The sequence below is a fragment of the Hesperophylax consimilis genome, chromosome 5 (genome assembly GCF_061612785.1).
Source record: "Hesperophylax consimilis isolate HC1 chromosome 5, BYU_Hcon_1.0, whole genome shotgun sequence".
NCBI lineage: Eukaryota > Metazoa > Arthropoda > Insecta > Trichoptera > Limnephilidae > Hesperophylax > Hesperophylax consimilis.
In genome coordinates, this window is record NC_142840.1 from 33538954 (window position 1) to 33547968 (window position 9015).

The following is a 9015-nucleotide window of genomic DNA, read 5'->3' on the forward strand; positions in this document are numbered from 1 at the left end:
GCCGCTGCCCAGTGCGGTGTCCGCTGTCCACTTCGTCTCGCTTGCGCAGTTCCGTGCTATCTCCCATCAGTAGTAGCCTTTACCACGATAATAATTAGTATTATTTCACTCGGATATCCATCCATATTCACGGACGCGCGTGTATCGGTGTAATTAAATCTATATAATGCCATATTGATCACGAAAATTCCCATTTCCAGTAAATTGACCTTTGTCGGACGGTCCTAGGCAAATCGACTTATCGCTTTCAGGCATATTGACGATCTTTGTAATCTTCATCTACATCAAATCAAACATCGATGATAATAATAAATTATTACTTTTCTATTCAGTCTGGATATTTTCCAAACTACTTGAGTCATTACGTAATTTCATCACAGGGCTGAGCAGTGGCTAAGACTTGTTTTTTAGATTTAGATTTAGATGACTATTGCGACGATACATTTGGAGAGATTGGAGAATTATGGAATAAAGAAAGAAAGCGAAGAATATTATAGTTTTAAAAATTATGTAATATTCATGTAGATCAACAAAAGCCGATATAACTCTAATTATAAGTAATTACGCTGAGAATTCATAAAACGTTTGTTCGAATTAATAAAATATCTCTGAATCAGCGGCTTTGATGTCGTATTGATTTTTCGCGGTAGTTTATTGTTTTGTTCAGAATTTTTTATGATTCGATTTTGTTTTGATAAATTTATGTATGTTTATAATTTCGATGATATGGAAAATTTATTTGGGCCACTATAATTTGTTATGATAAATATTTAGAAAAAACTATTTTTAATGTCCGAAATTGGGTAGCTTACAGGTAGTAGGTATATTCATGGGCAAACCTGACACCTTCCAACATCAAAACCGAGATTGTGAAAATGTGTGTATATATTCTTTGATTTAAAGTTTAATAAGTGGACAACCTTTGACTGTAGACGAGGGACCCCGGATATCAAGTCTCCTGGTTTTCGAGATAATTAGACTTTTTCCTTGCTTTCTTTCTTCGGTGCTATCTATACAGATGAAGGCATTTTCTAATTAAATAAATTACCTACTATTATTGCGTTACTAGGCTTTGAAATACTTGTTTTAAATTTTTTGTTTAATTTTAGCTCCCACCGTGTAAATTTGCTAAATGATGGATTTAAGCATGAATTATTACTGTTATTTTGAATCATCTAAACATAATTAAATGGGGAAGTCAAATGTCCATGAAATCTTCCATACATATATACGTCCAATAGTTGTGGAAAAAATGAGGGAAGTCACAAAACATTTTTATTTGAAAAGGTTAACCGCCTGGCAGATGGAAGCCGAGTTTAAAGAATGGGAACTCATTAGTCTAAGAACATTTATATTTTAATACTTATTCATTTCGCATGAGGTACTCCAAGCATGTTTTATAAAAAATGTTCTGTTAGCGTCTCAAATAAAAAAATTAAATTAAAACATCACTTTTTTACTACTATACATCTATTTTTATTAATATACGTATTTAAAAGTTTATATATGTTTTGACTAAGGATTGTACCTCATTACTTTGAACTATAAAAACTTAAGAAAAAAATGTTCGACTGAGGATTGAACCTTTCTCCAAGGGACTTGAGTCAACAAGGCTAAGCCAAATTCCAACTGGATAGTACCGATGTCTATTTCATATATAAGTGCTGTAATTTTTTATTTACTAAATACAGGGTTTTCCAATAAGAGGTGTTATTTTGATATTCAATCGTAAAAGATCAATGGTTTCGTTGCTTGTGTGGCACGTAGCGCCGTCTTGTTGAAAGTAAACGTTGTCCAGATCAATACCATCCAATTCCGGCCATAAAAAATCATTAATCATCTCTCGATAACTCAATCCATTCACCGTAACTGTTGCTCCAGCCTCATTTTCGAAAAAGTAAGGTCCAATGACTTCGCCGGACCATAAACCGCACCAGTCACACGTAACTGTTGCTCCAGCCTCATTTTCGAAAAAGTAAGGTCCAATGACTTCGCCGGACCATAAACCGCACCAAACAGTCACACGCAACTGTTGCTCCAGCCTCATTTTCGAAAAAGTAAGGTCCAATGACTTCGCCGGACCATAAACCGCACCAAACAGTCACACGTAACTGTTGCTCCAGCCTCATTTTCGAAAAAGTAATGTCCATTTCATTCGACAAATTCATTAATTTTTTCATTCATTCGAGAAAACCAAATCGAAATTCAAATAGATTTATTTAAAAAGACTCTGCACCATGGTCGTAGGAGCAAAACCGATTAATCACTATCCGGGTGGGCGCTACTGAGGAAATCATTGAAAAACTCCGTAGTATGGTATTGGATGACGCTGGGTGGATGTTCATCACTAGCACAAGCTAGCTGAGATCTTAGAAATCTTTGTTGAACGAGACCAAAATTCGTGCATGAAGATTAACCACTTTAGCAATTTTTGACATATTATGCCAAGTTTGCAAAAACGTTTTGGGCGATCGCTTGCCATAATGTGCCAAATTTATAGAACCTAAAAACATGGAATGGAAGGTGAAATCTCAATGGATTCACTGGCTTTAAACCGCAGTAAGCAGTTTCATATGTTTCCGTTTTAATATTTTGAGGAATGGTATTATAATATAATAAAATAATATACTGAATATATATGACACCAATCGAGTGTTTGGTATGACTGCGTTATGAGTGCCGAGATTGCCGTTCCAAAAACGAAATAAAATGGACATTTCAAAGCAGTGTTGAGTGATGTTTAGTCGCAATCCGAACATTTTTTCAGTGATTTTCGTGGATTATACTTGGATCCATCACTACACGCCCGAGTCGAAAAATCAGTCAAGTAGACTTCATCAGGTGAACCAACACTAAAGATAGCTAAGGTAATCGCATTGGCTAACAATGTCATGGTTACTGTTTTCTAGGATTCCCAAGAGATCACCATTATCGAATATTTATAAAAAGGTAAGACCAGTGTGAGATGGAAGCATATTATTCTAATTCGTTGGACAAATTTAAAAACGAATTACTGTGGCTGGAAATAGAGCTACGCATATCGTCGGTCGACCAACGATGTAGCGCTGACAAGCTGGACCAATAGTCCTTGTAATCGCGTGGTACTATAGCTCTTCGTTCATCATATATCACAACAGTTGCTATTACCGGCAATAGCGGGTTCATACGTTTCAATTTTAGTTGATCAACTCGATACATATTGACAAGTATGAACCTTCTTTCAACAACGTTGATCATGTTTTTGTTTAGAAATCTTCAACCAATAAAATTTTATCAACTAAAAGTAAACTGTAAACCAGCTATAAAGGACTACAAATGCTTAGATTTATTCTCAGAATCGCAGACTTGTTAAGTAACCTAAATTGTTATTTGTTGATAACCTAACAGACTTGCTAATAACCTAAAAACCATAAAATTATTACATTTTTGGTTAGAAGTGATGTTGAATATATTCATGTATTTGGTCTCCTCATTTTAACTCTCATTGCTTACAAATGGAAAAAAAAATCAATACAAATTTTTGCTACAAATTTTTGCGCTATAATAATTTTAAAATTGATATTCGTATAAGTTAAATCAATTACGTAATTTATCGAAAAATATTTTATATCATTTTATTGTATAAAATTGTTAATTCCAGATTTGACTGCCATGACGCTATACATTTGTTGCCCTTACATGTACCTACCTCTGAAGCTTACTAGATGGAATATATTATTTCAGAACAATAAATTTGTGTTTAATTCCGGAATAGAATACATAGACTGGGCAATGAACAAATAAATATATGTCGCTGATATTTTCGATTTAAATTTTGATACATTCAAATCTAAATTAGGTCCAGCACTTTTAATCATAATTTAAGCATATGCTTAAGTATTCACAATATCTTAATTTTTTATTACTCGTATATAAATTTCAAGGAGGGATTTAGTGCTGTGCGGTTCGAACTGGACGTCTCTATATGGCGCAGGGCTCATTTTTCAAATAACTATTGTTTTGTTCAAGCTACTTATCTGAAATTTGTCATACACGTGCATAACAATCAATACACTCTGCAACACTTCTGCAAAATAATTTTAGGTAATTTTTGGATAGGGCCTGACACGCTTATTACGAATATTTTTTAGAAAAAAACTTTATATTCGCCTTAATTACTATAAAAGAAAACTTTTTGCATTTCGGGCGGCGGAAAATTATGAATTTAAATTTTCAATTGCGTTAACCAAAATTCACTTCGCGAATCGATGCGGCGGCAATCAGCTGCCATTAGGTACGTCACTGTTATGTTGGTATCCCTGATACATTGCGTAGATACGACTATGGCTAACTTCGTGGAAGACAAATGGATTTGTATCACAAACCATGTTACACAAACCTAGCGTAGCCGGTAAACCACTTGAAAACTGGGATGTTTTTCTTGCCTTGACGCGAGCAGGCGTTATTAAGGGGCACTTTCCTTTGTATCACAAACCATGTTACACAAACCTAGGTATCCCACGAAGATAGCAACGGTCGTATTTAGCTCTTGTTAATGCATCAGTGATACCAACATAACAGTGCGTTCCTAATGTCGCCACATCGATTCGCGGAGTGAATTTTGGTTTTACGCAATTGAAAATCAAAATGCATAATTTTCCGCCGCCCGAAATGCAAAAAGTTTTCTTTTATTGTAATTAAGGCGAATATAAAGTTTTTTTCTAAAAATTATTCGTAATAAGCGTGTCAGGCCCTATCCAAAATTTACCTAATTTTATTTCTCTCGGAAAAAAGTTATGCTTGACTTAAAGTATTCTTTTTAAAACATAACCAAAAACCTTTGTGTGAATTCATAAAAAGACTTCATAGAAGACTTCAAAGAAAGAATTCATAGAAAGTCTGCGACAACGTCAAGTGGTGAAGCAAAGTGTTGTGTCAATAAGACGAAGGATTCCATCACATCAATAAGATAAGACATTAATTAAATTAATTAATTTTTTAAAAGAAAGACAAACATTCCCGGGTTACGAATAACCTGACAATATTTGAAAATCTCCTACTAACACCACAGTAAGCGGAAAATGTTGCTTGTGTTGTGATGGAGGACTTAGCCAGCCGAGGAATTGAACACACTACGCCTGGGTGGAATCCAAACGCTATGTCAACTCGGCCACCGGTCAATATTCACTTTTATTTATTGATTAAAGATTTTTGTTTGTTTCCAAGCCACTCTCTATCCTTTTATGTATGGGACAGGGGTACGCAACCGTTGGACCACATGACATAGTACAGTCTGCCACGGTGCCTTATTGCAAAGTAATTTGTTTGCAACGAGTAATGTAACAATCTTCACATCAGAGAATTACTTATATTTTTGTTCATTTTCTCAAAGATTTCATTTCACTTTCAGTTTGCAAGACTTTGCTTATACGGCTGGCAAGAAAATGTTTCGTGGCACTTTTCTCAGATAAACATTCAAGGCATAGCGTTGTTTGACGTAGGTCACGTGAGTGGAATTAGTCTACTTTAGAGTCCATACAAATCTCAGGTTTAGGTATACTTCTTATTTCAGGTTTGTCGTTTGCTAGTAAGCAAAATGACTTTTGTATGATAAATAAATTAATTGAATTGTTTATTTTTAAAAGGAGAAATATCACTCAAATCAAATTGTCGGGAAATCAATAAAAACCTTCAAATTTATTTATTTTGGTATTGATATTTTAGCAAATAGTCAAAGCCATTACGATGTTATTAGGCAAAATTAAAAAAAAGGAATTTTTTAAGGACGTGTTGTTTCACAGAATTTGAACAATTCATCAAATTGCAAAGTTGATTTTCTGTAAAGGTTCTATTCAAAATCTGTTATTATTTCAGTTTTCAAGAACAACTGGCCAATAATTTTATAATAACAGAATTTGAATACAACATATAGAATAAAACTTCACAGAACTTGAAAATCAACTTTGTAATATGATGAATTGTTCAAATTCTGTGAAACAACCCGCCGTAAGAATAAAAATATTAAATACTAGCTGACATGTACCCGGCGTTGCTCTTCTTTCAATAAATATAATATCCATGTGTTATATATTTAAACCTTCCGGAAGAAATTCTATAAATGATAATGAACCTTCTATCAGACTCCGTTGCATAGTTTAGAAGAACCAAGCGCACAAACAGACAGAGGCGGATAGTGACTCTGTTTTATACTATCTGATTTTTCAATGTTTTCTCTTTCTACAGTCGGTCAGTTTTTGATGCTGAGATAGAAATCTTGGTGGTCTTCGTCTATAAATTGCATAACTTTTTTTAGACTTTATTGCCTTCAAGAAATACCTTATCCATAGGACAAGCTCTACCTTGTTCACTGTGGACCTATGCAAAAACTTGTTTTTTTTGTATGTTTTTACCAAGTAATCATGTTCCAACATAGAATATTGGGATATTCCAAGACTGACTTTTTCATTTCTAAACACCTCTACCCATGGATTCGAACGATAGACTCCTTTTAAATACTTTGGCCACCAAATTTTTATGTCAAATACATCAGAATTCTCAATCATATTGACTTCAAAGTTATTCTTTGAACTGGACTCGACAATCATATCTGCATATTCGACAGTCATAAACAGTCTACCAAATAATCGGAAATATCTTTTAATTACTTTGAAATTTCCATCGCCTGGCAAAACGTGTCCTCATATTGGAAAATACTGAAGAATTTTCTTGAACCTCCCGGAAATAGCTAAAGACGTTATAAATTTTACCACCGTATATTTTCAATATTGACCACCACAGACCACATAAAACACCCACGGAAAATAGATGTAGTTCAGTAATATCAGGAATATTTCGTTAAAAAAGAACGAACTTCATTAGACCCCTTTCTTCCGTGACCCTTTGTGGTAAGTGAAAAAAATCATTCCTTTCAGATTTCAGATTATGGATGCCAAAGTCATTGACCCACAACTGCCTTAAAAATATTGCTTTCAACACACGGTTTAGTTTTAAAACGGACATGTCCCCTTGTAAAACTAAATCGAAATTTCACATCCGTGGTTAATTGGAAGGAATATTTAAAAAAAAGTCCCATTCATTCTTTCCCAAAACTGCATTAAAATGTCAATTTGACCAAAACATGGACAAGTCCCAATAATAAACGATAAAATTACACTGAGAACAGAGTTGGTGCTGTACTTAAGTATATTAGGTACACGAACTTACCGATGTGCACAAGATAAGAAAGAAAAAAATCGGAGATCTTTTCAGTTAATAATAATTGTACGAGACAATTTACCGTCCGTACAATAACTGTAAATACGAAGGTAGATGGGTACACTTGTCAGCGTTTCAGTCTTAGTGGATGTTGCAGAGGTTTGTAGTGAAGTTTAAAAGCCAAGATCAGAAAGGAATTTATTTCCAAATCTGAGCTGCAAAAAGAATTTATTACTGGCAAAAAACTGAATTTAATACTGAATAAAAACACTTGAAAATATTTCTTGGAGACATGGAGATGGTTTTTCAGGAGAGAGGATTCTCTTACAGAGGTAGTTGCTGAACTGACTTGGTATGGAATTCGATTCTCCATTTATAGAACGTTTTCAAATTGGGCCCTCTCGGAGGAGTTCTATCCTCTTTAGTGAGGGGTAAATTGGTTAGGTATTTTTCCTCTCTGCAATTAGCTTGTTGAGAGGAAAGTTATATTTTAATATGATACCTTTAACCGAGTCAGTTCAATCTACCAAAACCATCTCCCCCAGTCTCGTTTATTTATTTTATAATAAATTATACAAATTTTCATATTGGGTTTGAAGTTAAATATCTTTGGTTTGAACATTTCCCAAAGAGTAACAAATATATTTAGCTATAATTTTTCATGTTATTATGTTAGCATATAATCATTTATTCCGTGGTTATATTTTCCATCATTTTTCCATAAATTGAGTCTGATGATATCACAATTAATCACATTTGAATTTGTAATCATTGTTTGATTAAAACCTCAATGGGATATGCTGTGCTGTGATTGGCTGAAGACGGCGGCCATCATGGAATTCCATCCGGTGAGTAGTGGAGGGGGGTCAACGTAAATACTGAGTCGCTTCCTTGGCGGTGGTCATTTCGTGGGTTGGTGGCTCCGAGTAAGGTGGTGGATGGTTATTTTCAGATGTGTTTCAGGTTCTGCTATTATATTGCTATGTAATTATCTTGATTAATCACATATACAAAGATATTAGAACAACGAGATGTGCTATGAGCAGTTCATACTGTGTGGAATTGTTTTGCCCAGTCTTGCCGGTTTTGTTCACCAATACTACTGCACATCTTCACTTACGCTAAGGTATCCGCACTAATACATAGAACAGATTTCTGTGCATACATGTCCCGATACCGTTCAAAGTACCCTAATTAGGTAGTACTCCGGCTACGGTCTGGCGGCCAACATAGCATATCTCGTTCTTCTAATATCTTTGCACATATAGCACATCATTTGATTGAGTAATTATGATGTAAAGATTTCCAATTGTGTCGGCGACACGGTATCAAGCGGTTTCGGGGTTTGAGTGTTCTTGTAATTTTTACGTAAATATGATTTTTCTTGAAAAATTCTGGATTTCTGGATACGTATGATACAATAATGCTTTTTTCAATAAATGCTTTTTTAACATTTCTACAATGATCTTGAAATCACATAATACACTTTTTTTTAAATCTTTATCTTAACACATTTCTGGCAGATTTTTTTTGCGCTGACGCTACGCTGTCTCCTGGCGAAAATAAAAGTCCTGCACGAATTTCTTTAATTTGTTTTAAATAGCTGTCTTCGAAAAAAATTCAAATATTTTAATAAAAATTTCTACGTAGTAACTCTGCACACCTAAGCTATAAAAGTACTAAATGAAAATCGAATATTATTTGAAATGCAACACAATTAACCTTGTAATATGTTTATTACGGTCCGCCTATCGGTGTTTACCCATACCTGCCTTCTTTAATTACGCCCGACATCTCTCGCTAGCTTGAACATAGGAGTTG